Source organism: Nerophis lumbriciformis, linkage group LG17, assembly GCF_033978685.3.
Source record: "Nerophis lumbriciformis linkage group LG17, RoL_Nlum_v2.1, whole genome shotgun sequence".
NCBI lineage: Eukaryota > Metazoa > Chordata > Actinopteri > Syngnathiformes > Syngnathidae > Nerophis > Nerophis lumbriciformis.
Genome location: NC_084564.2, coordinates 30,195,091 through 30,207,500, shown reverse-complemented (window position 1 = coordinate 30,207,500; position 12,410 = coordinate 30,195,091). Strand labels below are relative to the sequence as shown.

General features: G+C 37.0%; 1 protein-coding gene across 2 annotated transcripts in view; it reads left to right on the top strand.

Annotated features, from left to right (window-relative positions):
• sipa1l3 (signal-induced proliferation-associated 1 like 3) overlaps positions 1-12,410 on the top strand; it is a 310,964-nt gene that overhangs the window by 102,057 nt on the left and 196,497 nt on the right. Inside the window, exon 1 of one of the 2 annotated variants that reach the window (XM_061973039.1) lies at positions 6,781-6,890. The exons of the other annotated variant lie outside the window; for it this stretch is intronic. The gene's annotated coding sequence lies outside the window, so the exon portion shown is untranslated. Of the gene's footprint in view, positions 1-6,780; positions 6,891-12,410 lie in introns of those variants that run through there. 2 annotated transcript variants of the gene reach the window in all.

The following is a 12,410-nucleotide window of genomic DNA, read 5'->3' as shown; positions in this document are numbered from 1 at the left end:
AACACATATACCTTTTTACCTTTTAAATTCCTTCCTCTTCTTTCCTGACAATTTAAATCAATGTTCAAGTAAATTTATTTTTTTTATTGTAAAGAATAATAAATAAATTTTAATTTAATTCTTCATTTTAGCTTCTGTTTTTTCGACGAAGAATATTTGTGAAATATTTCTTCAAACTTATTATGATTAAAATTAAAAAAAAATATTCTGGCAAATCTAGAAAATCTGTTGAATCAAATTTAAATCTTATTTCAAAGTCTTTTGAATTTCTTTTAAAATTTTTGTTCTGGAAAATTTAGAAGAAATAGTGATTTGTCTTTGTTAGAAATATAGCTTTGTTCAATTTGTTATACATTCTAAGATGATCAGTGTTTCCACAAAGATAAATATCATTAATTATTAATAATAACGTAGAGTTAAAGGTAAATTCAGCAAATTGTCTATTTCTGGCAATTTATTTGTGTGTATCAAACTGGTAGCCCTTCGCATTAATCAGTACCCAAGAAGTAGCTTTTGGTTTCAAAAAGGTTGGTGACCCCTGCCCTAAGGTCATACACAATAATTTAGTAATATAAATAGTAAAAAAAGATAAAAAAGAAGATCTGTATCTATCTATCTATATATATATATATATATATATATATATATATATATATATATATATATATGTATGTATACATCCACACACATGCACATATCCATACATATGCATATATATACATATATACATATAACATTATTGCACATTATAGTCCGACAAAATAAAAAGACATGACACATGAGGACATGACGGACACATTGTACTCACTCAATGCCTGTTTAATGCTACTATGGCTCTTAATTGGATTGATCCCGTACAATCAATTGCTAAATCAGTTCTACTGTTTTTGCTGGTTTATTTGAGGACATTCCATCTCCCTGTTACAATGATAATGATAAAATAAAAAAAATGATGGAATGCTCATGCATTTGCACATTCAGCAGGGGATGAAATGATTTATTTCATTGTAAAGAGCAAATAGCATTTCTAACAACCAGAAAGCGGCGCTGTTGGCTAATATTCAACAGTAGGTGAAGGAATCATTCAGGATGATGCATTCATTAAGCGTTTCTGCAATGCACACTTACTATTGAATGGCTCCATCAATGTCTCAAAACCGATACCAATCGAGAAATGTGCAATCATATATTGGATTTCGCCGTGATGGAGCGTGGCCGATGCAAACACGCAGTGTTTATTTTGCTGTAATGTTTACAGATGGTCATTTGCTGTCCACGCCACACTCCCAACTTATTAGTGCTGCCCCCTTGTCAGTGGGCTGAGCTGCGCACGCGCATTAGAGGGCGGCCGCAGCTCCTCCGCCTTGGTTCCTCGCGATGGGAATTTCAGCTCTTTTCGTAGAGCCGTTTTTTTTGGCTCAGCTTGCAAATAAGAGCCGTCTCTTTCGCCATCAGATTGTTGCGTTCCTTAAACCGATGAATTCCGAAAATAAGTGTTAAATGAATTCCTTTTATCAGAATACAATAATAATAATAATAATAATATGTTTTATTTGTAAAAAGCACTTTATATTGAGTAAACAATCTCAAAGTGCTACAGTGTATTAAAAAAAAAAAAAAAAAAAAAAAATTTTTTTTTTTTAAATAAATAAAAAAGATAAGAAAGAAATAAAACAATTAGAACAGCCAAATAGCTACAGCTAATATGCACCTCTAAAAAAGGGCTTTTTTAAAAAAGAACAACAACAATCCATCCATCCACTTTCTGCCGCTGGTCCCTTTCTAAATGTACACACTCAACAGAGAACAAACGATAACATCCATAACAAAAAAAAAAACCTTCAAGTGTTTTTTTTTTAATCAACAATTATTTATGAACAGCTTAACAATGTAAAAAAAATACAACAAGGAGAACATTTAACAATACCAACAGAAAATACACTTGTTCCATCCGGCATTTTATTTTATTACATACAATTGATTTAGCAAAATTAAGGCAATAGTGCAAAATGACACATTCAAAAATCAAATCTTTTTGCCACCAAAGCTCTCCTGTGTTTGTGAACGATATAACAACATTGACAATTCAACAATATGGGCAAGACAACAAAAAACACGGAATTATTTGTGAAAATACATACAGTATACAAAACCCAAAACCCCCCAAAAGTTGGCACAGGGGCATTTTTAACACTGTGTTACATGGCCTTTCCTTTTAACAACACTCAGTAAACGTTTGGGAACTGAGGAGACACATTTTTGAAGTGGAATTATTTCCCATTCTTGCTTGATGTACAGCTTAAGTTGTTCAACAGTCCGGGGTCTCCGTTGAGGTATTTTAGGTTTCATAATGCGCCACACATTTTCAATGGGAGGCAGGTCTGGACTACAGGCAGGCCAGTCTAGTACCCGCACTGTTTTACTACAAATTTGATTGATAATTTGTTTTGAAATCATAAGTCAAGCAGATATTTAAGTACAGTATTTATCGTTTTCTTTTTCTTTTTCTTTTTTTAAACATAGTTTTGGAATACATGATAATATAATATTTTTATTTTGATAATATTGAATTTTAAAATATATGCAATTGTTAGTAAGTTTAGTTTATTATTTCTTCGGTCAATGGTCAACAAAATAAACAAACAGTTTCACATAAACAAACAGTTGTACATTAATAAATTGAAAATGTTGCGGACCGAAAGGGTTTAGGCTGAAGTTGAACACTTATTGCACCTAACCCTATAAACAATGTCATATACAAGATGAGCTTCCAAAAATTATGAAATTTCCTTTGCACTACATATTATAAATACACAGCATAAACACTGTTCAATTATATACACAGTAAATACATGTGAAATATCCTTGTACACGTTTTAGTTCAACTTTTGTACCAATTATATGCATATACAGTATATAATTGGTAATTATATACATATATACTATATATGTATTTGCATGTATTGCATGCAGTACATGATTTTTAATGTCAAAAGGGCAAGGCAGCGTACTTCTAAAATAGCGCTAAGTATTAAAATGCACTATTTTTAGGTGTAAACATACAAAATTAGCTGAACAGCTAGCATAAAATGATAACATGCTAACATTCTCGTGCTAAAATAAGACAGGTTAGATTGAAAACCATGATTTTCATGTTAAAACATACAAAATTAGCTAAAAAGCTAGCATAAACTGTTAGCATGCTAATGTTAGTGTGATGACGTAGAACAAGTTAGCATTTTAAAATGAACTATTTGTAGGTGTAAACATACAAAAGTAGTTAAAAAGCTAGCATAAAATGTTAGCATGCTAATGTTAGCATGCTAATATACAAGACTTTAGCATACTTTTAAGATGGCACCAAGCATCAAAATCCATGATTCTTAGGTTTAACTAAAAGATAAACCATAACACTTTAGCATGATGACATAGGACAAGTTAGCGTACTTTTAAGATAGAGCCAAATTTTAAAATGCACTATTTTTAGGTGTAAACGCGCAGAATTAGCTCAAAAGCTAGCATAAAACTTTAGCACGCTTACATTAGCATATTATTATAAAAGACATCAGGATACTTCCAAAAAGGCACCAAATATCATAATTTTAGGTCAAAACATACAAAATCAGCTAAACGTTAGCATCCTAACGATTTGAGGAAATACCAAAATGCACTATTTGTAGGTTTAAACATGTAAAATTAGCAAAAAAGCTCATATAAAATGTCCGCATGCTAATGTTAGCATGTTAATATAAAATATGTTAGCATACTTCCAAGATAGCATCAAGTCTCAAAATTCATTATTTTAAGTTTTAATCATACAAAACAAGCTAAATAGCCAGCAAAAAAACCTTAGCATACTTCCACGATGGCATCAAGTAAGAAAAGATTAAGCATTTTATTAACGCATATTATTTCCAGGCTTTCGCGGGCCACATAAGGCCAGATTTGGCCCCCGGGCCTTGAGTTTGACACCTGTGGTATAGTTGGCGGTGATGTACATTTTAAGTCATGGCTGGAAACTGCCAATAAACCAAAAAAAGAAAGAAAAAGAACAAGATGAAAGAGAAAAAAAAAAAAAATGTCTTGTTTACTTTATAGCAGTCCTGGGCAATTATTTTGACTCAGGGGGCCAAATTTATAGAAAAAAATATGTCTGGGGGCCAATACATCTGATTTTTAGGAACACTAATATAAAACCTCACAATAATGTCTGATTGAATGCTAAAACCGTTATGACAGACTGTCTTAAAAACGGAATGGAATTTTTTATTTTTTTACTGCATGAGACACCAAGAATGTACATGAAAATAAAGAATGTGGGATTTACAATATTAACTATGAACGATAAAACACTGAAAATTGACAACATATGAACGTCACACCCCCTCTCGATCGACATATCAATCGAAACACAACAAAAATGCGATAAACAGCGAAATATGAACGCTAAGGGTAAAAAAAACAAAAAACACTTACAATCTGATACATCTGAGATATCACTAAGATTAAAAACTTTGTTGTAATCCCTGCAGCTATAGCCGCCCTAAACAGCAGGCCCGGCCGACCTCTCTGACAAGCCTGTAAATGCGTTGGTCATGAATGATGTCTTTTTGTTATTTTTGTTCGTGATGTGTAATGTCTATTGTTTAAATGTACGGCAGTGAAAATGAATTTCCCCAACGGGGACCAATACATCTAAATCTAAATCTAAATCTAAAAAATCTCCTTCTGCGTCTGTCCCTGACACCCGCTTTTCAGGCTGGTCGCTCTGTGGAAACGCTCTCCACCCACACTGCTTGGTGCCTCGTCTGAGCTACTGTGACTTAGATGACCATAGTAACTAATTAGATGACCATAGTAACTAATTAGATGACCATAGTAACTAGTATATCATGCAAAAGTGCAGATTCCAACCATTGAAATACTTAGTATTAGGGATGTCCGATATTGGCTTTTTGCCAATACCCGATATTCCGATATTGACCAAACCCTTAATTAATAGAGATGTCCGATATCGGCCTGCCGATATTATCGGCCGATAAATGCGTTAAAATGTAATATCGGAAATTATCGGTATCGTTTTTTTTTTTTATTATCGGTATCATTTTTTGGTTTTTTTGGTTTTGTTTTTTGTATTAAATCAACATAAAAAACACAAGATACACTTACAATTAGTGCACAACCCAAAAAACCTCCCTCCCCCATTTACACTCATTCACACAAAAGGGTTGTTTCTTTCTGTTATTAATATTCTGGTTCCTACATTATATATCAATATATATCAATACAGTCTGCAAGGGATACAGTCCGTAAGCACACATGATTGTGCGTGCTGCTGGTCCACTAATAGTACTAACCTTTAACAGTTAATTTTACTCATTTTCATTAATTACTAGTTTCTATGTAACTGTTTTTATATTGTTTTACTTTCTTTTTTATTGAAGAAAATGTTTTTAATTTATCTATCTTATTTTATTCCATTAATTCTTTTTAAAAGTACCTTATCTTCACCATACCTGGTTGTCGAAATTAGGCATAATAATGTGTTAATTCCACGACTGTATACATCAGTTGGTATCGGTTGATATCGGTATCGGTAATTAAAGAGTTGGACAATATCGGATATCGGCAAAAAGCCATTATCGGACATCTCTATTAATTACCGATACCGATATCAACCGATACTGATGTATACAGTCGTGGAATTAACACATTATTATGCCTAATTTGGACAACCAGGTATGGTGAAGATAAGGTCCTTTTTAAAAAAAAATAAAAAATAAAAAATAAGATAAATAAATTTAAAAAAAAATTCTTGAATAAAAAAGAAAGTAAAACAATATAACAACAGTTACATAGAAACTAGTAATGAATGAAAATGAGTAAAATTAACTGTTAAAGGTTAGTACTATGGCGCAGTGGAAGAATGGCCGTGCGCGACCCGAGGGTCCCTGGTTCAATCCCCACCTAGTACCAACCTCGTTGTGTCCTGAGCAAGACACTTCACCCTTGCTCCTGATGGGTGCTGGTTAGCGCCTTGCATGGCAGCTCCCTCCATCAGTGTGTGAATGTGTGTATGAATGGGTAAATGTGGAAGTAGTGTCAAAGCGCTTTGAGTACCTTGAAGGTAGAAAAGCGCTATACAAGTACAACCCATTTATCATTATAATTTATTTATTAGTGGACCAGCAGCACGCACAATCATGTGTGCTTACGGACTGTATCCCTTGCAGACTGTATTGATATATATTGATATATAATGTAGGAAGCAGAATATTAATAAAAGAAAGAAACAACCCTTTTGTGTGAATGAGTGTGAATGAGTGGGGGAGGGAGGTTTTTTGGGTTGGTGCACTAATTGTAAGTGTATCTTGTGTTTTTTATGTTGATTTAATAAAAACAAAACAAAAAAAACGATACCGATAATTATAAAAAACGATTCCGATAATTTCCGATATTACAATAATATAATATCGTCAGGCCGATATTATCGGACATCTCTACTTAGTATAGTTCAAGACTTACGGTCATTTGAAAACATCACTGCACATCATAATGGCAGCTACAGTTTCCATCTTAAAGATCTAAAAAAGTTATTTGGGAATGTCCGGTGGGCCAGGTTGAAAAGCTTAACGGGCCGCATGCGGCCCCCGGGCCTTAATTTGCCCAGATCTGCTTTATAGTGTCTTTCCGAGTTTTTACACCAAAGAGCGTTCTTTGAGAGCCGGTTCGCTCACGAACGCCCCATCACTAGTGGTTTCGGTTGAGCATTCTTGGCAACGTCTGGCTCGGGGAACAGCCAGTCGAGTGTCGGCCAAACCGGAGGCTTTTCACCATGCGCCGGGAGTACATTTGAAAGACATTCGTGCCCCCGGCCGTCTTTTATAAAGGTAAGCGCTCCTTTATTTTTCTTCAACATTTTTTTAGCGAGCTATTTTTAAAGCGGCGAAAAGTGACGCGCTTGTATTAACGAGCTAGGCAAACACGGAGTGGGGGGGGGGGGGGGGGGGAGCCGAAGCGTCTAACTTCAGTCAAAACCGCCTTCAAATGTTCCACTTTTAGACGTTTCCACACTATATTCAGGCCACTTTGATCCGAATTAGGCACTTTAAAGGTTAACATGTCGGCTACTTTTATGAACTACCCCGATATCACACAGCCATCATGCTCCTTGAGGACGTTCTACGCATGCGCAGTGGCACAATACATATATCCCATTTGTAGTTTTTTTTTTTTTTTTGAACACCTGAGAAGAAGAATGGCAAAAAGTAGCAAATCCAGACAATGGGAGCTTTGTTTTTTGGGGGTCAGCTAGCCCTTCCTGGACGAGCCGTGCATGTCGAGTAGTTGCCTTTGGCGTGGGAAATGTTTTGGCTCCTCTTGCTCATTCACGTAGTTTGTACAAGTGTGTTGACACCAATGTGACCTGGATGCCTTGTGGAAGATGTTGGGGCTGATACACTTCCACAGTTACAGGACATATTAGTTTAGTTTTTATTTGAAGGGACAATTGCACAGAAACATTAAGCTCGAAGACAGATATGTTCTGTACCAGATTGTGGCTAAATAGCTCATTTCCATCTGCAGTTCCTGGCTACCTAAATTAATGGCATACAAAAATCACGCAATAAAATGATGACAATAAAATCATACTATAGCATGTAATCAAATTAAGAAAAGTCATAAAATGCCCTTTCATTGACACATACTTAATATACAATATAACCATACCTCATTTGTATCATCACACAAAGACAATTACATGGTAATAGATTGATTAGTTCAGGGGTTCTTAATCTTTTTGACCACGGGGAACCAACTTTTCCACTACAGAGTGGCCCACTCAAATATTAACATTGAAATAGTATATTTTCCTGGATTTTTATTTATTTATTTTTTGTCCTGCCCAGCTTCTCAGGCAAATCATATAGTTGATGTACAAACCCCGTTTCCATATGAGTTGGGAAATTGTGTTAGATGTAAATATAAACGGAATACAATGATTTGCCAATCCTTTTCAACCCATATTCAATTGAATGCACTACAAAGACAAGATATTTGATGTTCAAACTCATAAACTTTATTTTATTTTTTTGCAAATAATAATTAACTTAGAATTTCATGGTATTTTAGGCTTCATAATGCGCCACACATTTTCAATGGAAGACAGGTCTGGACTACAGGCAGGCCAGTCTAGTACCCGCACTCTTTTACTATGAAGCCACGTTTATGTAACACGTGGCTTGGCATTGTTTTGCTGAAATAAGCAGGGGTGTCCATGGTAACGTTGCTTGGATGGCAACATATGTTGCTCCAAAACCTGTATGTACCTTTCAGCATTAATGGCACCTTCACAGATGTGTAAGTTACCCATGTCTTGGGCACTAATACACCCCCATACCATCACAGATGCTGGCTTTTCAACTTTGCGCCTATAACAATCCGGATGGTTATTTTCCTCTTTGGTCCGGAGGACACGACGTCCACAGTTTCCAAAAACAATTTGACATGTGGACTCGTCAGACCACAGAACACTTTTCCACTTTGTATCAGTCCATCTTAGATGAGCTCAGGCCCAGCGAAGCCGACGGCGTTTCTGGGTGTTGTTGATAAACGGTTTTTGCCTTGCATAGGAGAGTTTTAACTTGCACTTACAGATGTAGCGACCAACTGTAGCTACTGACAGTGGGTTTCTGAAGTGTTCCTGAGCCCATGTGGTGATATCCTTTACACACTGATGTCGCTTGTTGATGCAGTACAGCCTGAGGAATCGAAGGTCACGGGCTTAGCTGCTTACGTGCAGTGATTTCTCCAGATTCTCTGAACCATTTGATGATATTACGGACCGTAGATGGTGAAATCCCTAAATTCCTTGCAATAGCTGGTTGAGAAAGGTTTTTCTTAAACTGTTCAACAATTTGCTCACGCATTTGTTGACTAAGTGGTGACCCTCGTCCCATCCTTGTTTGTGAATGACTGAGCATTTCATGGAATCTACTTTTATAGCCATCATGGCACCCACCTGTTCCCAATTTGCCTGTTCTGCTGTGGGATGTTCCAAATAAGTGTTTGATGAGCATTCCTCAACTTTATCAGTATTTATTGCCACCTTTCCCAACTTCTTTGTCATGTGTTGCTGGCATCAAATTCTAAAGTTAATGATTATTTGCAAAAAAAAAATGTTTATCAGTTTGCACATCAAATATGTTGTCTTTGTAGCATATTCAACTGAATATGGGTTGAAAATGATTTGCAAATCATTGTATTCCGTTTATATTTACATCTAACACAATTTCCCAACTCATATGGAAACGGGGTTTGTAGATGCCCATATAAGCTGTTCAGATTGACTTTACAAAAGAGAAGTGTAAGATATAGGGCTGGGCAATATGGCCTTTTATTAATATCTCAATATTTTTAGGCCATGTCACGATACACGATATATATCTGGATATTTTGCCTTAGCCTTGAATGAGCACTTGATGCATATAATCACAGCAGTATGATGATTCTATGTGTCTACATTAAAACATTCTTCTTCATACTGCATTAATATATGCTCATTTTAAACTTTCATGCAGAGAGGGAAATCACAATTAAGTCAATTTACCAAAAGTATATTTATTAAACAGTTATTAAGCAGTGGCACAAACATTCATGTCATTTCCAAAACAGAAAGTGCAAGATTGTCAGAGACATTTTAAAACAAGCTATTAGTGCACTTTTGTGCATGATGTCACTAAGATGACATATCAAAACAACACTAAATTAAAGTGCATTTTAAAACAAATAAAGTGCACTTTTGTGCATGATGTCACACAAGATGTTTCAATAAGTGTCAAATAAAAATGAGCTGCATAATAGGAAATCAAATAGTGTATGTCCTTCGCTATGTGGTAGACGTTATCTCCTCCTGTTGTTGACTTTTTTTTTTTAATACGGTGTCGATCTGGAAATGGTTGCTTGGGCATTTTGTGGGTGTGGCACCGAACGGAGATGTTGACATGCGGAGTTTCAAGCACTCTTCATTCTCTAGCGGGTGACTTTTCAAATGATGCTACACATTCGCAGTGGTGCTACTTGTATGTGAATGTACATGTACATGTATGTGTATATGTATGTTTGTACAGTGAATGTGCGTGTGGATGTACGAACTTTGAGTATGTAGGTATGTACTGTATTTGTGTATGTATGTGGGAGCGTAGGTACCTATGTATGTATGAATAACGGTGTGTATGTGAGTATATGTGTATTTGTATGTACAATATATTTGACTCCCAGTGTGTGTGGGAGCCATAGTACAGCCCAGCCACCCAGAGAGCCCAACCCACAAACAGCTGCATTTTAATCAAATCAAACAATGTACTACAAGAAACTCTTCAAACTTAAAGTGTTTACAAAGTAGTGAAGTGAAGTGAATTATATTTATATAGCGCTTTTCTCTAATGACTCAAAGCGCTTTTTACATAGTGAAACCCAATATTAAAGTTACATATAAAGCAGTGTGGGTGGCACTGGGAGCAGGTGGGTAAAGTGTCTTGCCCAAGGACACAACGGCAGTGACTAGGATGGCGGAAGCGGGGATCGAACCTGGAATCCTCAAGTTGCTGGCACGGCCAGTCTACCAACCGAGCTATGCAGCCCCAAAGTACAAGAACAAGAACAAAGTATTCATTTTCAAAATAATCTTACTCATCTCACCATATGAAATGTAACTTACTTTACCGAGTATTATTCATTTATTTTTATTGTGATTACTTATGGAGTACCGTATTTTCCGCACTATAAGGCGCACCTAAAAACCACAATTTTTCTCAAAAGCTGACAGTGCGCCTAATAACCCGGTGCGCTTTATTACGATTCATTTTCATAAAGTTTCGGTCTCGCAACTTCGGTAAACAGCCGCCATCTTTTTTCCCGGTAGAACAGGAAGCGCTTCTTCTTCTACGCAAGCAACCGCCAAGGAAAGCACCCGCCCCCATAGAACAGGAAGCGCTTCACCCGCCCCCATAGAACAGGAAGCGCTTCACCCGCCCCCGGAAGAAGAAGAAAAAACGCGCGGATATCACCGTACGTTTCATTTCCTGTTTACATCTGTAAAGACCACAAAATGGCTCCTACTAAACGATCCGGGTCATAAAAAGACGCAATCTCTCCATCCGCACACGGATTACTACCGTATTTCACAGCAACTGAACCGCACTGTGGAACGGGAGCACGTACGGTGAATATTCGCTCCACAGGGAATGAGAAGTCATCCTTCACTGTGGTTCTAGCTTGCCATGCTAACTTCCACTCATGGTGATATTCAAAAGGAAGACCTTGCCAAAAGAGACCTTTCCAGCCGGCGTCATCATAAAAGCTAACTCGAAGGGATGGATGGATGAAGAAAAGATGAGCGAGTGGTTAAGGGAAGTTTACGCGAAGCGGCCGGGTGGCTTTTTTCACGCTGCTCCGTCCATGTTGATATATGACTCTATGCGCGCCCACATCACAGATGGTGTCAAAAAACAAGTGAAGCACACAAATACAACACTCGCCGTCATTCCGGGTGGATTAACCAAAGAACTCCAACCGCTGGATATTGGTGTCAACAGGGCATTCAAATCACGACTGCGAACTGCGTGGGAAAAATGGATGACCGAAGGCGAACACACCTTCACTAAGACGGGCAGACAACGCCGGACAAGATACGCCAACATCTGCCAGTGGATTGTAAATGCCTGGGCAGATATTTCTGTCACAACTGTGGTCCGAGCTTTCCGGAAGGCAGGATTCACAGAACTGCTGCACAACAACAGCGACACTGAATCCGATGATTTCGAAGAGACGGAGCCCGCCATTTTGGAAGCCACGCTAGCGCAACTTTTCAATTCGGACACCGAAGACGAAGAATTCGAAGGATTTACCGGTACGAATGAAGAATAACTTCAGAAAGTGAGCGCTATGTTTATTTTGTGTGTTGTGTGTTGTGACATTAACGTTCGAGCAACATTACCGGTATGTTGCTATTGCTCTACACCATTTTGAATTTTACTATGTTTGTGATTGCACATTTGTACATTTTGGGACAGAGTTGTTAGAACGCTGGTTTTCAATATATTATTAAAGTTTGACTGAACTATCTGACTGTTTTTTTGACATTCACTTTAGCGCAGCGTTTTTTTGACGTTCACTTTAGCGCAGCGTAGGCGCGGCTTTTAGTCCGGGGCGGCTTATTGGTGGACAAAATTATGAAATATGTAATTCATAGAAGGTGCGGCTAATAATCCGGTGCGCCTTATAGTGCGGAAAATACGGTATATTGTGGATACATTGAGAACAGGAAGTGGACAAAAGATTTAGCAACTGTTATGTAAAAGAAAAGGGGTAGGATTAAATAAACTCTGCTTCTTCCTACTCCTTTTCGA